Source organism: Mytilus galloprovincialis, chromosome 5, assembly GCF_965363235.1.
Source record: "Mytilus galloprovincialis chromosome 5, xbMytGall1.hap1.1, whole genome shotgun sequence".
Lineage (NCBI taxonomy): Eukaryota > Metazoa > Mollusca > Bivalvia > Mytilida > Mytilidae > Mytilus > Mytilus galloprovincialis.
The window spans coordinates 39,466,591-39,486,990 of record NC_134842.1 but is presented as its reverse complement, the minus strand read 5'-3'; the positions used below and the strand labels follow the sequence as shown (position 1 = coordinate 39,486,990).

Sequence of the window (20,400 nt, the reverse complement as noted above, 5' to 3'; positions counted from 1 at the left end):
AGCATGCCACTTTTTCTTTATTTTTACTTTTTTTATAGTGTTGCACTATTTTGCAATAAACTGGCCTACAGAAAGGGGCATAAAATGATAACTTATAAATTACTATTTATTGGAACAAGATATCAACTTACTGTTTTCGTGTTGTCTAGTCGTTAAGAATCTTATTCATGATTAACATGAAATATGTATAGCGAGAAGTTCGTGAACAGAACATTTATTGGTCAGTTGAAAATGAGGTCTGTATAGGGTTTTTAATTTTATAGGTTTTAATTTACTCGTTTATAAAATTTATAAAATCATTATTTTGAAATGTTGGAATCCAAAATTCAAGTTCATGACAAACTATAATATGGTTAGCTTTGAAACAACACAACTTTTGGGGGTACATTATCCTTAAACAGATCGTTTAGTAATTCGAACAGACCTCGATGCATAATGTCCTTTAGATACTGTTCATTTGGTTTTGCTTATGTATTTTTTTCGAACAATATGGTGTTTATTTGAGCTATAATTATTTTTTTATAAAAATACATAATTAAATGATTGGTCTGTTTTTGGTTCAATATGCTATAAATACTGTTATTTGTATATATCAGTCAGAGTACTATTTATGAACTATCATTAAAGTGTAATCCTATTTATATTTGTCCGTTGAACGAGATTTATGTAGTTTCCATACGTTTTTGACAGTTTGTTAGTCGATAAAAGATGAAGGATAAATTATTGTGGACATTAAGAAACTCTCGTAAAGAGACCTGTTTAAATTCCCTTGCATTTCGATTTCCGGGATCTTTAACATCCTTTTATATCGAAGTTATTATAGCAACATTAACTATCATGTAATTTTTCAACTATTGAAATTGTTACAATGTAATAGAATAGCGCACGTTTTAACTTATAAAGCAATATGAATAATATTAAAATTGTACAGGAACAATATCCCTCTCATTTGATCGAATCAGACCTCCTCTACCAAAACCCTTTACATAGATTTTTTTTGTAGTGCATACTTTCTTTTATTCTGTAACTCTTTTTTTCGTAAATGTCGAGCACACTATTACACTTTTAATAATATACATGCAGAAATAATCTACTAAAACTCCAGTGTACAAATGTATAATATATGGGAATCAAACCCAAGACATTATAAAAGCACGATTTATACCCTTACACGTGGACGACTGGATACAAACAGACTGTTCATTTAACACATTTATCCGGGGCTTATAAAGGGTGTATACTTAATAACAATGCTTATCGGTCGTCCCACGGTCTATATCACTCTGTTCAGCTCTTAATATTATTCCATATCATGTCTTTGTGACGTCAAATACGTTGACCCGGCCTTAATAACTTTGACCCGGACATATCAGCGACGTCATAATGTTTGACCCGAACTTATCAAGTCATCTTTTTTGTGCTGGTGAAACAAAGAAAACACTTCTGAAACAAGCAAATATAGCCCGATAAATCGATTATCAGATTATCTGCATAATGATATTGTAAAATATCAGCTGCTTGGCATTATATGAAGGTTTATTGATCTCGTTCGCTACGCTCACTCGACAAAAAGCTTCATATTATGTCTCGCAGCTGATATTTTACGATATCAACATGCAGATAACCTGATAATCGGTACATAAAGTTTATTATAAATATTGTATGGCATTCTGAACTAGACGCTATAAGCGTATATATGTGTTTTTCATATAGTATAGAAGAGCTGAGATGTTAAAAAAAAAAGTTATCCCACTCGAACTGTAGATTTCAATTCTGCAAAAAAAAAAGACAATGCAATGTGCCGGTATTTATTCAATTGAGTTCTTTTTGGTCACATGAATATGTATTCCATCAGGTCCAACTATTAACTTGCAAGTGCACAATTCATCAACCATGTTTCTCAGCTTTCTTTTTTTATATCTCGTAGTATTCATTGATGTAACAGTAAGTAAAACTTTTGATCAGCTAACCATATTACAACATAATCAGTGTTTTAACAGTTAATAAATAGGTGTAAAAGGTCATTTTGAAAGTAGCAATAACTGGTAATAAATGGGCCGTTTGAGGAATAACTTGTATTAGCTAAGTGCATCAGGAATTAATTGTAATTCCTTAATTTTAGTAATTACATGTAAATCCTAATTTCACCTATTTACTGTAACATATACAATATAAGTTCGTTGTGTTGTTTGTTCGATTGGTTGTTTGTTGCTTAACGTCCAGTGAAAAATATTGCATGTATGCGCAAGACTAAAAGGAATAAACAATACACAAAGGTATGCCCTGTAAAAAGTAAAAACACAAAAATACTGAACTCCGTGAAAAATCAAAAGGCAAAATCAAAAGTCCAAACATATCAATCGAATAGATAACTACTGTCATATTCCTGACTTGGTACAGGCATTTTCTAATAGAGAAAATGGTAGATTGAACCTGGTGTTATAGCTAGCTAAACCTCTCACTTGTATGACAGTCGCATAAAATTCCATTACATTGTCAACGATGCATGAACAAAACAAACATACTCAAAGAGTAAAAATGTCAAAAATTGGGGTACAGCAGTCAATATTGTGTTATTATCTTAATAACGATAAAAACAACAAATGTAACGAAGAAGCACAAAAAGGCACACATCAAATTAAACATACTCATTTTGCTTATCTTATACGACTTTATTTATCTATGTAAAGTCTACCAGTAAAGGATGGAACTTCAAGGTTTTCTGTAAATTGCGCGTAAAATTGACCGTCCGGGATCGGGATGAATGTCGAGCGGAATTTAAACTGCAAAAATAGGGATAAATTGATTAGGGAATACAATTTGAATTCGTAACAGTCCACCTACGGACCCGCGTCCCCTCAAAGGGTGTTATAGGGTTCTCAACGTGCAGAGAGCCTGACACTCTTATGCATGAGGTAATGAATTTAACGTCCTAATCCTGACTGAAAGTGGCTCCGCACTTGTACATCTCGCACAGCAAAACTGGCAACCCACTTTGTCAAGGGTTTTACTGCGAGTCGGATTACCAGTAACCCTATGTATAATGTATTTAGATATAGGAAGATGTGGTGTGAGTGCCAATGTATTTATATGTTTTAGCATACATAGCGAAATCAGGCGCGTAGCTCCCTATACGCCAACACGCAGTTGCGTGCACATCAATTCGGCATGCAAAAAAGAAATTGCAAAATAAAAATTTAAAGGATACACTCACGAGTATTCAAATGATGTAATGTCATTAAATAGCGGCATTTGGTTTCAAAATTAAAGTTTTATTACAGATGACAAAAACGGACAGTAACTTGAATCTTTTACAAGATTATAATTTGTTATACTCTTGTAGTTTCGGAGAACATTTTACAGAGTACGGTTTATCTGTTTGGAATGCTATGTACCAATCGCGGCCATTAGATTTATAAGAACCCTTCGATATCGTTAAATATGCCGATGCGATGTGACTACCAAAGCCAATCACCCTGCAAACACGCAAAACTAGTCTTGGAAAGTCTCATTATATTTTGCGTCCATAGACCACATGATAATTTACGAGTAATATCTTTAATTAATATTCTTTAATATTGTGAAAAGTAGTATAACACTATAAAACGTAGCATAACACCATAAAAAGTCTTTTTCTCGGGATATATCAGTTTGTTTTGGGGATATAATGTTTTTCTTGTATTTCTCGGGAAATCGTGGTACCGGAAAATGGTTTGGTTTTTCGGGTTTTGGCCATAGGACGGTTAATATTGAGAAGCTACATGTACATAGGTACATGATAATTTATGGAACTGGAGTCGCGACTGCATGATATCAGTCAGAAAAATCACTGCTTTTCGCATATGTGCTTCCTCGTGTTGAAGGAAATAGAAAAAACGAACAAATCGCAGCATTGTTTGAGACATACGAAACTGACTTGTCATGTAATTTTGACAAATTTAATCGGGAGGTCGCTCGATGGCGAACACGCTTGATTACATCTCGCGGATGCTACCGCAGAGAGATCGTTCAGTGTACTACGTCTGTTGAAAACATAATTATGTACGATTAACAACGAACAACGACGGTTTAGCATCGCTAGCATTGCTGCATATTCATCGGGATTTTTGTGTGAATATTGACAAAGTACAATGTAATAAAGAAGTTCGTTTCTGCTAAGACCCGAAGGTCAGATTTTTGACACTTTTTAGGAAATTCCATAACACAAAAATGTGTTGTTTATGTATTCAATTAACCATGCTTTATTCTATGTAGATGTTCTATTCAGAAGATTTTTCAATAGTTTTTCATTCATGAATTATGTATAAGTCCTATGTACATGTAGCATCTCAATTAACCGTCCTACGGCCAAAACCCGAAAAACAAACCATTTTCTGCATAATTTTTAGGGTTCCAAAATTTGGGCAAATGCTTGCACATCGTTTCATTCTAGCTACGCCCCTGGAAATGCATGTCTAAGGTGACGAACCGGCGCGCTTCCCTCAAATCAAATGATCCGTTTGACATGAAAAGCAAATTCAGATGTGTTTGAAAAACAATATGTGTATGCAAAACGTGAACTTACGAATTGTTATGTTCCAGACCATATGATTATTTGGACCGTACGTGTACGGTCCGGATCGTATACGTATAGTTTACTCGTACGGTTCGACCTAGTCCAAATAATTATGACGTCTTGAAAGGCTATTATATTTTTTTTCTTTGACGCCTTACTTCGACCTAGTCCAAATAATTATGACGTTTTGAAAGGCTATTATATTTTTTTTCTTTGACGCCTTACTTCGACGAACCTAGTACAAATAATTATGACGTCTTGAAAGGCTATTACATTGTTTTTCTCAGACGCCTTACTTCGACGAAGAAGTAAGGCGTCAAAGGAAAAAAATATAATAGTCTTTCAAGACGTCATAATTATTTGGACTAGGTTCCACCATACGCGTACGGTCGGACCGTATGAGTATACGTGTACGGTCGAGCAGAGCAGACATCTTTTGGGATCATATGGGTTAAATGTAAACAAAAATCTTTAATTTTAGTCATTCAAATTGTTATTATTACAAATAGATGAATAAAGTGAATATGCGAACATTTGACATTAAATATTTGTTTAAGTGTATATCTGATTCCTATTTTGTTACTCTGGCCCAAGATGACACTTGCTTCCACAAGGAACGTCACATTTTTGTAAAGTTCCTTAATATTCTATAACAATTGTCTCCCGACATTATGTTTACTGCCGATAACTTCAATTTCAATGAGCATATTGGGCTGCAATTAATGATTACTGACATGCTAAATACAGGAGATTAACAGATTAAATAAGCGCGATTATTTGAAATAGTTAAAATATTAAGTTTCCATTATTTACATTACTATTGATCTTTTTATTTAATTCTGATGATTTGTTATATACATTTGTATCTAATAAACTTGACTAACTTCTTAATCTTAGTCAGACCGTACGCGTACGGTTCAAATACTCATACGGTCTGGAACAGTTATACAAATGTCTATACAAGATTTTTATCACATTAACATTTCTCCAACAGAGTTTTTCGGAAGAACCACTCAATTGGACGCTACATAACGTAAAAGGTTATTACATGAAGTAGTTAAAAAAAAATTAACGGTACCAATTTTCTTGCACCAGATGAGCATTTCGACAATACATGTCTCTTTATTGATGCTGCATGGCCAAAATATACTTAGGCAATGTGTCAGTGTTTCAACTCACTAGAGATATGTTTCTAAGGCCTTTTAAAATTCAACTTCGCAACAATTTACCAACTTCACCCGGATCATTTGGAAGTACATGTGTATAAGAATGTTGTCAATATCAACGAATGATACTTCCAAATCAGGAGCCTCTAGCCTTTGTTAGTCTTGTATGATTTACAATTTTCGTTTCTTGTGTACATTTCGGATTTAAGTTTCTCGCTGCATTGAAGACTCATTGGAAATCTTCGGCTGTTGTCTGCTCTTTGGTGACATTCCTTATTTCCATTCTCAATTTTATTCTAGTTATTTACTATCAGTCGGCCGACCTTATTGTCCCTTTTATCTTCATTGCTCATAATAAAATACAACGACTCTCGCGATCATTTACTATGTATAAAAAGCCGAAAGCCGAAAATGCAATAAAATGTCAAAAGGATTGTTGAAAAGATATCAAACGCAATGTAAAATCGCTATCTATTTTAAACAATTATTTTATCTTCAAAGTATGTTATTTTTTGTTTCAGCTTATTTGTTTAAATAATATTTAATTATTTCCCTGTTTTAGGTGTACTTTACAGATAAAACTAATCGTTAAATGATAAGAACCGAACATTTCCGCGTTCTTACTAAATTGATAAGCAAGAAATAACCACATTTGTCATTTATCTTAATAAATAGCAAGTAAACGATTTGTTTGATGACGGATTTTGTTTTTTTGGGTTGAATTTAGTAGTGTGTTAATTAATTTTATACTGCACTCGTTCTATTTGAGCAGTCAAAATGCATTGACCGTATATTTCTATGTCATATACAGTCACTGACCTAATATCACTTTTCCTCATGAATATTTAAATAGAAATTGTCGAAATTATATTTAATTATTCATACGAACTCTTCAACCTGTTCTAGTTTCCAATGTAAACAACGATTCGTTTAACGACTTAACTAGTTTCTTTAACAATTTTTGGGAAAACATATTTCACTGATTAATATTTTTTGTTTGCAACCTATAAATCATTATGTTGTATGTTTATTGGTGATATTTTAGTCTAAACAAACGAATTCGTTACCATTGATTGCGGTTTTCAACATGTAATGATGTACATTTCATCGTGTTGTATATTTCTCCGCCTGTGTGATATGAGGTCTTTTTAAAGGGGGATTTTTTCCAAATATTTAAATCAAATAAATAACATTATCAAACAAAACAACAATTAAAAATGTTTTATTTTTATTGCAGTATGAATACAATAACAGTGAATTGACTTGACATATCAACGATATAAGGATTCGGCCCGAAACGGGGAAAATGCTCGGCCCAGGATTTTTACATGATAATGTAATGGGGCGTGGTTTCAGTCTGTTAATGACCGTTGGGGCGTGTTTTTTCTGTTAAAGACCGATGTAGCGTAGTTTCTCTGTTTGGGGATATGTTCTTTTGATTAAACTTTTTCCTGTTCTTAATATTATATTTAAGTTGTTGAATTGTTTGCCATATGTTTTGGTAAATTATAAAGAACTTGATTTAGTATTCATATACTGAAAAATTTAACTGAAATGAATAGCAGAATTACTACGACTGATCTTTACTTTTTGTCATAGAAATCGTACAACAACTCCAGTTTGCTTTGGACATTTTGATTTTTTTGGAATTTTCAAAAATAAGATTCCTCAATGAAATAAGCGCAATAGTTCTTGAATAACTGGTCATTATCGTGATATATGTTGTGGACAATTTGCATAATTTCAAAATGCTTAAAGCAAACTCGATAAGTTGTATCATTTTTATACCAAAGAGTCAAGACCAGTCATAGTAATACTACCATTCATTTTTGTGCAATTTTTCAGGATATAAATACTTAATCAAATTCTCTATAAAAGAGGAACACAATAAACCAAAGGGACAGACAAACTCATAAATCTAAAACAAACTGACAACGCCATGGCTAAAAATGAAAAGACAAACAGACAAACAGTAGTACACATGACACAACATAGAAAACTAAAGAATATACAACACGAACCCCACCAAAAACTAGGGGTGATCTCAGGTGCTCCGGAAGGGTAAGCATATCCTGCTCCACATGTGGCACCCGTCGTGTTCCTTTTTTTATGTGATAACATTTTATTATTAACGAAAACATATAATAAACAATTCAAAAACTTAAATATAGTATTGAAAACAGGAAAATGTTTTATCAAAGGGACTTCTCTCTTCTTAAAAAATCTTTTAACGACCGGTTTTCTGGTCCGTTTTGTTCTGTTAATATCCAATGGAATTAAGTACAGAAGAATAATGAATGTCATGTGACCCCTTTTTATCCAATAATAGAAGATTATTCTTAACCGATATGAAATAATCGAATTATTTCATATCGGTTGAGAATAAGCTTCTCTCATGTGATAAAAATGGACATGATATCCATTATTCTTCTGTACTAAATTCCATTGGTTATTAACAGAACAAAACGGACCAGAAAACCGGTTGTTAAAGGATTTTTACATGATAATGTAATGGGGCGTGGTTTCAGTCTGTTAATGACCGTTGGGGCGTGTTTTTTTCTGTTAAAGACCGATGTAGCGTAGTTTCTCTGTTTGGGGATATGTTCTTTTGATTAAACTTTTTCCTGTTCTTAATATTATATTTAAGTTGTTGAATTGTTTGCCATATATTTTGGTAAATTATAAAGAACTTGATTTAGTATTCATATACTGAAAAATTTAACTGAAATGAATAGCAGAATTACTACGACTGATCTTTACTTTTTGTCATAGAAATCGTACAACAACTCCAGTTTGCTTTGGACATTTTGATTTTTTTGGAATTTTCAAAAATAAGATTCCTCAATGAAATAAGCGCAATAGTTCTTGAATAACTGGTCATTATCGTGATATATCGACTGCCCGTACAAAAGTGGTATTGACTGTGACTGCGATAATGACCTCGCCCTCGGCTCAGTCATTATCACTTATTTAGTCAATACCACTGTCCTGTGGGCAGTCAATATATCACGATTATGACTAGTTATTCAAGAACTATTATGTAAGTAGCTTTGTGTTATATTATTGTCTTGTAAGAAATTTAACCGCCTGTGTATTGGTAATTACTTTCAATTCAACTCTAACGCTGGACATTGTTTGGCATAGTTAAATACGAATATTATAAATAAAAGCAACAGTAGTTTACCACTGTTCAAAAGTCATAAATCTATTTAGAGAAAACAAATCTGGGTTACAAACTAAAACCGGGGGGGGGGGGATCACATACATGTACATTTATATTATAAGAGGAAAACGGAAACAACAGACACACTAAATTTCAACAAACAGAAAGCAAACAAACATAAACATACACTATTTATAATAACTGCCATATATAGACTAGGTACAGGACGTGTAAAAAATGCGAGTCGAAACTGATTGTATGGCGAGCCGAACCTCCCTTGTATATTCCAGTGTTACAAAATACCGATAAATAGCATCACTACGTGATTAAAAGGCTATTTTAAATAAATGCTGTGATTACGTCATAAGTATTAGGATTAACACAATACTTTATCCATGGCAAAACAAAATTAACTCAACTATCCTGACTGATAAAACATATGGGAAATTACTAAATATCTAGAATTCATTACACAAACGATAAAACATATTGTAATACCCAACCGAAACCACAACAAAGACATAACAAATAAGCACATGAACGTTGTATGCAAAAATACCGAGACACGTCGTAAAGCAATGCAATTGCAAACTAAGAAAAAATGTCATATTCGGGAATAGGCCACGTTTGATACTTAGAAGACATAATATATAGATGTTAAACCACAATCTAAGACGTGGTAAAATAACAAAAGTCAGTTTAGACACAGACGCATTGTATAGACCAACCGATTCGTGGTTGTTTCCATAAAATTTACCGAGTGCCATTTTATTTCCGCCCTTTTTCTGTGCGAAGAGCTAACTCCTGTTTATGAAGTCTGTATAGTGTGAATAGTTACGAGCATAGCGTATTGATATATGTAAACACCACACGATGGAGCAGAGGGTATGTTACTTCTGAGAAATGGGATATTGATAATTGGTAAGTTGAAATCATCCCGTTTGTCGTAGATTTTAATGTGAAGTCGTCCAGTAAAGTAATTGCTTAAGGAATAACATGTGATGTGTAGTTAGCCAATCAGAATAAAGTATCATAATGAAACATACATCTTATGTAATTATTCAAGTATACATTCCAAAAAAGACAAAAGAACACATTGATAAAAATAAAAATCCTGATCACATGCACACCTTAAATATGTTGTAAAAAAAGGCCAGCAAAGTGAAATTATTTGCATTCAAACTGTAGGAAGAGTTTTCCAGACACTCAAATAACTTTTTATGCAAGTAAGTACTCCAACAAGTAACAAAGTTTAACTATCTTCCAAAACAGCTATAAATAAAATTTGAAACCCTGACCACAAGCACCTTCAATGTATGTACAATAGTCAGCAAAGTGAAAAATTCATGACATTCAGACTGAATGAGGAGTTATCCGAAACCCCAATTTACCTCTTATGGAAGCAAGTACTCCAACAGTTTAACTAATTCCCAGAAGAGAAACATATAAATAATATTCAAACCTTCACATCATGCACAGCTTCAATATATGTACTTACTATCTGGAATAGATATATAACAATAATTGAACGGACGGGTATGCCAACAATATATCAATAAAACAATATGCCATCACCACCCATTTTTTTTGTAAATGAATTACATGTCTAATCCAGTCATCTACATTAGGATTTCTATATTTTCTCTATAGTTGTACGAGTTTGTTATAAGTTTGATTCATATCTTAAAGTCGGGCAGTTTATTTTACTAGCTTTTATAAGAGTTGTAGGACTGCACTTTCCTTTTGTTTGCATACCAAATAATAATACTAGTTCATTAAAACGTAATTAATTATGTTTTGTTAAACAGTTATGCAGATTTATGGTCATCACCCTGAAGATAATTATACTTTGATATTTTACAATGCTATGATTTTCTCAACCTGCTTACGGAATATATCTCTCCAAGATGAAACGATTCAAGAGTTAGGGTTGCTTTGTATAGAGTGTATCTGTTATATCGGTTCGAGTTGCGACTTCAAAGTAGGGGTCCTTGCGGTTCACATCTTCGAAAAGTTAACGGACGGCCCAACTAGTTAGTTGGAAATTTAATCCATGTGATATCTAACTTAGTCTGACCCATATACATCATGTACATTTTAACATCTCTTGACTGTATTAAGTGTGCCACGTACGAAAACTGGAATAATTCGGTTCATCGTGGAACACCAATGAACGTCGAATGCTTGTTCAAAACATACCAAAATAAGTTGTCATTAAAATACATTTCTTTATTCTGTGTGGTGTTCGTGTTACTCAATCTTTAGTTCTACGTTGGCTTATGTGTATTGCAACTTACGTCACTTTACGGTTTTTGCCATGTGGTTTGTCAATTTGTTTTTGACTAATATGTTAGAATATCACTTTAGCATCTTTTGCCTCCCTTCTTTTAATTTAACATTTCCAATGTAAAGAACATGGATATGTGCTTACAAGTATTTCTTCAATTACTATCGTCTTATCATAAACATCCTTATTTTGTTAGTAATGTTTGTGTCAAAGGGTTTAACAAGTTTATCAAACGTTCCTCATACCAGGCATGTTTTGTTTCAACATGTGATGATATTCAAAAATGTAAAAATAACTGTTGTCCTCGTATATTTTAAAAGTGACGATAGGCGGGAATCAATTGTTATCCTGCAATTTTGATTGGTTGATTTTTTAAATAAATTTCTTTTTAATGCTTCCTTTGTATTTTACTTTGAACCATTCACTACACAGGAAGGAGTAACTGTTGTTTCATTATCAAACCTAATAAAGTAAGATTTATAATAGATTATAATTTTATATTTTCAACGTGTTATAAGACAGGACATATAAAATTAGAAAGTCTGGAGATAACTGTATTGTATTAAGTTTACTGGTGGTGCGATATGTTTTGTCCGGCCTTCCAATACTGAGAAAAGCCGATATCGCATAATCAGCTATAAAAAAACCTGAATGATCAATATAAAAAAGTTTTAGTTTATATTAGACACATATATAATACAACTGTTACTCAACGAAACTCTTTCCAACGAGGTCTTGTATCTCATACTTGTTTTTGCGAGATAGATGATATCAATTATTCATGTTATTTGCATTGCTACATAGTTCTATGTTTGAGTGTTTGTGTTATGAATTGAATGTTTCTAATTGAATATCGCCTCGGTAGTAAACCTTTAATAGTACTTTAAAAAGTCATTGAGACCTTATTAGGTCATTTATCACTGGATATATTTCGCTCTGCGAAACGAATGTTAGGCCGCGCATACAAACTGATAATGCATATTATGCCCAAAATCTTCCAATAGTTTTAGAAAATATACGTTTGTTTGTATATTGAATACTTGTTTACATAGAACGAGTAATTGACCAGGCACGTCAGCTGATTAATGGCTACTAAAGTCAGGCTATCCAGCAATTATCATCCTATAATTCTCTTTTTTTTAAATATATCCTTCAATTTGTAATCCTGCAATTGCGTTTGGTAAACTACTTTCTTTAAACATCACATTACTTGATTTTTTTTTTGTTCGACTACAAGATTTATATAGAAAATCCAATGTTTTCCCATTGACAACATTTTAACTCATATTTACGGTTTTATAATTAGCATTAACAAAAATATCATGATGAATATTTAAACAAAGTATTATCTGTTAAGTCGAGGATGTGATTTACGCATGTTTAACCAATATTTGCGATTTTCAAAACTAATAATAACGACAAAAATCAAATTCTGATGTAAAATAAATTTTGTCATGATATATTATATACCCACAACTATACCCACAACACAACGTCTTTTAAAAACAGTGTCACCCAATTATCAAAACGCATTGCCCCGGCAATTCTGTATGACTAGGGACTATAGACTCTGCTCTAATAAATAGCTGTTGGGTAGTACTACATTGAGGGGGCAAAGAATTCTGGGGATAAGCCATTCTTTAAGGCCGAAAATGTCGTCCGTAACACCGCAATTGGATATGCACTGGGATCACCCAACTTGTTCAAACCCATTGCCCTGGAAGTTCTGTATGGCTATGGATTATAGACTTTGCTCTCAAAAATAGCTTTTCGGTAGTACTTCAATGAAGGGACAAAGAATTTATGGGGTAAGCATTCCCAGAGGACGAAAATTGCATCCGAAAGATGGAAATGAACCCTATTTTTATATAATACGCATTGGGCTCCCACTTTTCGACCCATTGTCTCGGTAGTTCGTTATGGCTAGGCATTGTAGACTGTACTCTAACGAATAGCTATTAGACAGTACTTTAATGTGACGGTATAGATTTTCTGGGGTTATCATTCTTAAAGGCCAAACATTTCGTCCGTAACAAGAAAATAAACTCAAAAATTCTTCTCCCCATGTACTACTATATAATATCTTTTCAGTGCAGCAGAGTGTATGAACCCTATCCATTTATAATTATCCAGACAATTGGTTTGAAATTTGCTGTGTATTTTATTGATTTCGGCTTTAATTCTGTGTGTCGAACGATATGTTAGGCCTTTAACAAAGCTTACTCTTGTTTAACTTTACCCACACGATGTAGTACTATATAATTGTTATGTTGATATTGAAGCAGTACATATAATCTCTAGCCATTACAAACTACAAATACAATTACAATTAGTTGGTAAGTGGTTGACCAAAGACCTTTTTTTTTATCGAATTTGGCTTTAATTTAATTCTTTACCCTCCCCAAGTAGTACTATATACTATCTATTCATTAAAGCAGAGGTTATAATCACTAGCCATAAGAATTATGTAGACAACTGATTGGAAAGTGGGTGACCTAGAACTATCGAATTCCGCTTTATTTCCGTTTTTCGAACTAGAAATTTTGGGCCTTTTAAAAAAGCCTTCATCAGAAATTTCTTTAAAAACAACCAATGGAAGACTCTAGAGCGCATTTTATCGAATTTGGCTTTAATTCCGAATTTCGAACGATATTTTGGTCTTTTAGAAAACTAACCCTTGAAATCCTTTACCCTCCCGATGTAGTACTATATAATGGCTATCCAATGAAGCAATGTCTATTAATCCTAGCCATTAATAACTCTTAAGACAATAAGTTGGAAAATTGGTGACCTTTAAGCGTATTTCATTGAATTTGGCTTTAATTCCGTGTTTCGAACGATATTTTTGGCCTTTTAGAAAGTTTTAAATCCAAAACTTCTTTACCCTCCCGATGTAGTACTATATAACAGTTATTCAGTGAACCAGAGTCTATAAACAATAGCCATTTATAACTATAAAGACAACTGATTGGAAAGTTGGTGACCCTAGAGCTTATTCTATCAAATTTGGCTTAATTTCAGTTGTATGACGAGATATTTTGGGCCTATCAAAAAAGCTACCACAGAAATTCGTTACTCTCTCGATGTAGTACTATATAATACCTATTAAGTTAAACAGGGCCTATAAACCCTAGTCATTAATAAATATCCAGATTATTGGTTTTAAGGTGGGTGACCCTAGAGCTTATTCTATCGAATTTGCCTTTATTTCCGTTTTCGAACGAGATATTTTGGGCCTTTGAAAAACCTTACGCCAGAAATTATTTACCCTCCCGATGGAGTACAATATGATAGCTATTCATTCAATTAGAGCATATAATACCTAGCCATTCAGAACTACCAGGACATTTGGTTGAAAAGTGGGTGACCCTAAGGCTTATTCTATCAAATTTGGTTTTATTTACTTGTTTCGAACGATAGTTTGGGCCTTAAAAAATTCTTACCCAAAAAATACTTTACCCTCTTGATGTAGTATAATACAATAGCTATTCAGTAAAACAGAGTCTATAATCCTGGTCGGCCCTAAGGATATAGCACTATATGATAGCTATTCAGCAAAGCAGAGTCTACTATCAGAAGCCATTAATAACTACCGAGACAATTGGTTGGAAAGTGGGTGACCCAAGAGCGTACTTTAACGAATTCGGATTGTTTTTCGTGTTTCGAACGAAATATTGGCCTTAACGCTTATAGCGTATTTTATAGATTTTGACTATATTTCCATGTTTCGGCTGAAATTTTTGGCCTTTACAAATGCTTACCCTAGAAATTATTTCCCTCCAGTTGTAGAACTACCTAATTGCTATTTATTTGCGCAAAGTAAAAAAAACTACCGAAACAAAAGGGTCGGAAAGTGGAAACCCTGTGTATTTTTTGGAATTTGGCTTCATTTCCGTGTTTCGAACGAAATTTTGGGTCTTTATGAAACCTTACCCTAGAAATTCTTTACTATCCCGATGTTTTACTATATAATATAAAAGCATTGAATAAAAGTCTAGCAATAAAAAAAAACTACATAGACAGTTGGTTGGAAAGTTAGTGACCCTAGAGCGTATTTTATACAATTTGGCTTTATTTCCAAGTTTTGGACGAAATTTTCGGCATTTAAGAATGCTTACCCAAGACAATCTTTACTCTCGCGTTTTAGTGCTATCTAGTGGCTGCTTATTAGAGCAAAATTTATAATCCCTAGCCATAAATGTATGAGGGGACAAATTAGGATAGCTCAAAGTGGTCAGAACAAATTAGGGTGGCTCAAAGTGGTCAGGACAAATTAGGGAGGCTAAAAGTGGTCAAAACAAACTAGAGTGGCTCAAAGTGGTCAGGACTAATAAGTGTAGCTCAAAAGAATCAAGACAGTTTAGGGTGGCTCAAAGTGGTCAGAACAAATAAGGGTGCCACCTTTGTTGAGTTAACATTGTGTAGAACACTCTATCACCTTATGACATCACACCAAAGCAATTGTTTTACACAAGAACAATGAAGCATTCTTTATTAAGAAGTGGAGAAGATGGGTGTTATGTTTGCATATGGAGATTAATTGAAAACAAAATATGTTGATGTAGTCATACATCAGGTGAACTGTCTTTGCATTAGACCTCATGGTTTGTCTCGACAGAAAGCTGAAAAATTTCCATAGGCCAATATTTATCCCACTTATAAATCAAACAAACATCTTAATTAAATGTAACAAATGTATCAACTACTTCAACAATATCAATGGTTTATGACAGTTTATACTAAACATATCAAATATAACTCTTCATATAATATCACCCTGAGTTTAAAAAGCCACAAAATGGTATTAAATAATAACAAACTAAACATTCCAAGCATAACACTTTATAAAATATTACCCTGAGTACTTGAGATAGATATTCAAGAAAAGGTACAAATACTTTATTTAATTTCATTATTTTTTTTATTTAATATTTGAAAATTTGGTTATTAAAAGAAGAAAAAATAATCAAGATTATCAATAAAACATTTTCCTATGAAGATTTTAGCCTAAAAGATAATATTCTTAAATTTCACAAGATTTTATTATGAAAGATAAAATCTATATATTTTACTTTCATGTTAAACTTACACAAATGTTTTATCCATATATTACTCAAACTTTTCATTAGATAAATAATAAATTAAAATTCTTATTTTTTTATACATAAAAAAATTGATTGTTTACTGTATGGAATATTCGACATGCATAATAAGTTCACACATACACAATCAAAGACAGATAACCTCAATCTATTTCATAAGCAGTCAAATAACATACATACTATATTACAAGCATGATGGCACTTTTTTAATTAAAAATATTTTGCAACACCAATAAATAAATATAATGACTAATACTGAACAATATTATATCTAATATAAAAGTGGTGTATGGAATGGTAATATTCTAAAATGTAAAGCACCATTTGAAATGTTCGATGAAAAGTATAACATTTAAAAAAAAAAAAAAAAAGTAACAGAATAAAATAAAACATTTATTTCAAGCACTAATTACATCATAAACTATCATAAAACATAAAAATAAGTTCGTATATAACATATTTACAAAACATCACATTTTTCAGATATAAGCTAAACAAGTTTCTTCGTGTGATATTTTCACACCTGTCCCAATAACAAGTTATTTTGACAACTTCTAAACACAGATTAACCTATTTTTTGCACCAAAAACTGTTATAAGACTTAACTTTTATCCCTCATCAAACATTTACCATTTTAACCCATTTAGATTAATAAGGTTTTCACACCCCCAACCTATTCTTCTTTGTAATAAATTCATATAACATCAAAATAACAAACAAATTGCAATACAGAATAACCCTGAGTATTTGTGAATCATATAATTACTAAAGTTAAATAAAGTATTTAACACCAATAGCAAAAATTCTAATACACAATATTATTAATAATGTTTTGGCTATATCAAAATATATAACATATAAAAAGGGGACATCAGCATAAAAAGCAAAGCAACTTTTCAGACATATCAAAGTATGAAATATACCCATCATACAATCAAAATGTCAGCTTTTATGCCTATATACAAAAGTAGATCTAAGTGATATACGATATTTTTTTTATATCTAGAACAAGAACTCTCATTTGCTTCATCATCAAGATTTTCAACTTTGAAATGGATTTATTTTTGGAAGCAGCAAATATCAATCACATTATGTTCCCTTGCGAAAAGTGTGAGGAGCGCACAGCCGAAAGAGACATGTTAACAGTTTTTATCAAGCATGTGCCTCTAACATATAGAGCAGAAATTATAATAGAGACAATGGGAACGTTTCATAGTCTACTTCATGCAGACGGTGCTACAAAAAGAGATATTCTGATTTATAAGCACAGCAACTTTATGGACCCTATCCACAAAACTTTAATGAGGATTGGAGAAGAGTGGGCCATTGAGTTAAGAACTTTAATGGAGGATATTTTGACAGAAAGGTATTTTTTTTTTTAAATTGGTAATAACTTAATTAAAAAAAAACAGCAACATCAGAATAAAATAAATCAGAGCACCAATTAGAAAGTTAATATTTTTTTATAGTACACAATTAAAAACATGTGTAAAGAGTCTCTCTGGCGGTTGGAGTCTGTGTGAAGGTTGGAGTTTCTATGGATGTTGGAGTCTCTGTGAAGGTTGAAGTCTCTGTGGAGGTTGGAGTCTCTGTGGAGGTTGAAGTCTCTGTGGAGGTTGGAGTCTCTGTGGAGGTTGAAGTCTCTGTGGAGGTTGAAGTCTCTTTGGAGGTTGGATGAAGGTTTAAGTCTCTTTGGAGGTTGAAGTCTCTGTGGAGGTTGGAGTCTCTGTGGAGGTTGAATTCTCTGCGGAGGCTGAAGTCTTAGTGGAGGTTAGAGTCTCTGTGGAAGTTGGAGTCTCTGTGAAGGTCGATGTCTCTGTGGAGGTCGGAGTCTCTGTGGAGGTTGAAGTCTCTGTGGAGGTTAAAGTCTCTGTGGAGGTTGGAGTCTCTGTGGAGGTTGGAGTCTCTGTGGATGTTGAGGTCTCTGTGGAGGTTGGAGTCTCTGTGGAGATTGAAGTCTCTGTGGAGGTTGACGTCTCTGTTGTGTTTGGAGTCACTGTGGAGGTTGGAGTCTCTGTGTAGGTTGGCATCTCTGTGGAGGTTGGCATCTCTGTGGAGGTTGAAGTCTCTGTGAAGGTTGAAGTCTCTGTGGAGGTTTGAGTCTCTGTGGAGGTTGGATCTCTGTGGAGGTTGAAGTCTCTGTGAACGTGAAGTCTCTGTGGAGGTTGGAGTTGTGCTCTTCGTGGTGGTGGTGGTGGCTGTGCTCCGTGTGGGGATAGTAAATTTTGTAATGGAAATGCAGGTGGTGCATTATTAATCCTCATAATGAGCTCAACTAGTCTGTAAACCCAAAATATCAAACTTATAGAAATGATAATCACGTTTACATGATACAAAACAATTATTTAAAACTCTGTCGTTTTCTGTATAAAATCTTTCTGTGTTTGCTCAAAAATAACATCTCCACTAACAGATTTAGAATTGTTTTGGGATAATCTTCTTTTTCTCAAAATAAACCATAAGATTGCCAAAATTATCAAAACTGAAAAAGAAGGATGATCAAATGTTATTAAATATGAAATTCTCCCCAAAGATTACATCACCTACCCTTTATTAAATATTTAAGAGAGTTTTGTATGATGATATAAAATGTTAATTTGTATAGGGTCAGAGCCTAATTCTACATCAACACCCCTATCATATTTACAACATTTTTATCGTTTCCCCACACAAAAGCAAATGAAATCAATAATAACTGAAAAATAAGAGGATATATCTTTCATATATATTCATGATATTTGAATCATCAATTTTAATTTAATATGTATTTATAGTCATTTATTACATACATGACATACATGAAAACAAATTATGATCTTATATTGAAAAATCTTATTTTGATATTATCCTCTTTTCATCTACACCACACATGACATCAATCTCAGTCTGATCTATACTAATTGATAGGTATTTACTTTTATTAAAAGTTTTCAAACAAGTTTTTTTTCTCTAAAAAAAACAGGAAAATGATAAAATGAAAAGACAATGCTAGCAACAATTGCGACACTTATCAAAATCACTGTCTCAGAATTTGATGAATAAGATGCACGTGCAATGCTTGCCACGGTTGAAACGATCCAGGGTACAGCGTCTGTATAGCCTGTTCCTGAAATTAAAACAATAAAAACCTTTATTTTACATTTAAATAGAGCATGCATTTTTGATTAAATACATGATATTCGTAAACTCTTTATTAGCATTCGATTGGGGGAAATAAAATTATTTAATGTTATTTAATGTTATGTTTTAATTTGTAGCAATATTTTTGAAATTCAAAATTATTATTGATTTATTCTAGGATAAGAACACATAGGAGAAACCAGCCAAGGATGGAGGGAGGACACCCATAGTATCTGCATTAGTTTAGTAAGATTCAGACATCTCTGATGTAGAGGTCACTGATATATCTGCATCAGACGCAGTCACTATCTTCATGATCCTACTACTATAACCATCATTAAAACTTGTGGACAAAATTTGCTGAACATCTCTGGCTAAATATAAAATAAAAAAAACAGTACAGTACAGTATGTGAGCCTTATGTTAATGAGATATACAATATAATTCACTAGTTTTTATATAAAGTACATACTTATAAAATTAGAGTTGACATTATTATTCACATGATTGAGTTAACTTTATAAAATCTTGCTTACATGCTCACTTCGAGTTAGAGGAAAGACTAGCTGACACTTTTAGACTTGTGTAAATATAGTGAAATTTATACTACCCAAACCAAGATAAACAAGATTAGCAAAAATCAGAATTCGCTACTCATCTGCGAAGTACACCTTATTAAATAGATAGCCCTACTACAAAGGTGCTATATGTATCTATCCCAAGTCAGAAGCCTGAAAGCTTTTAATGGTTGTCACTTGCTGTTCTTTGTTAATTTGGTGGGTTTTTTTTTGTTTGTTTGTTTTTTGTTTTTTTTTATCCTGTATTAATAAGCGGTTGTTTTACAGTTTCTTTTTTATATAAATCCAACCGTTGTTTTATCATTTCTGGATTGTTTTACACCTTTCATAAACAAAAATTTTGGAGACCATAACCTACTTCAAAGTGTAAACCATAGCTCCATGTTGAAGACCGTATTTTACCTATAATTGCTTACCCTAGGAGTTATC

At 32.8% G+C, this 20,400-nt stretch overlaps 1 long non-coding RNA gene across 1 annotated transcript; it reads left to right on the top strand.

The window, feature by feature from the left end:
- The first annotated feature begins 11,586 nt into the window (after positions 1-11,586).
- LOC143074488 (uncharacterized) lies at positions 11,587-19,873 on the top strand. Its single transcript, XR_012977888.1, has 3 exons — positions 11,587-11,641; positions 17,280-17,639; positions 19,572-19,873. It is a non-coding gene; the product is annotated as an uncharacterized LOC143074488 (long non-coding RNA).
- Positions 19,874-20,400: the final 527 nt, after the last annotated feature.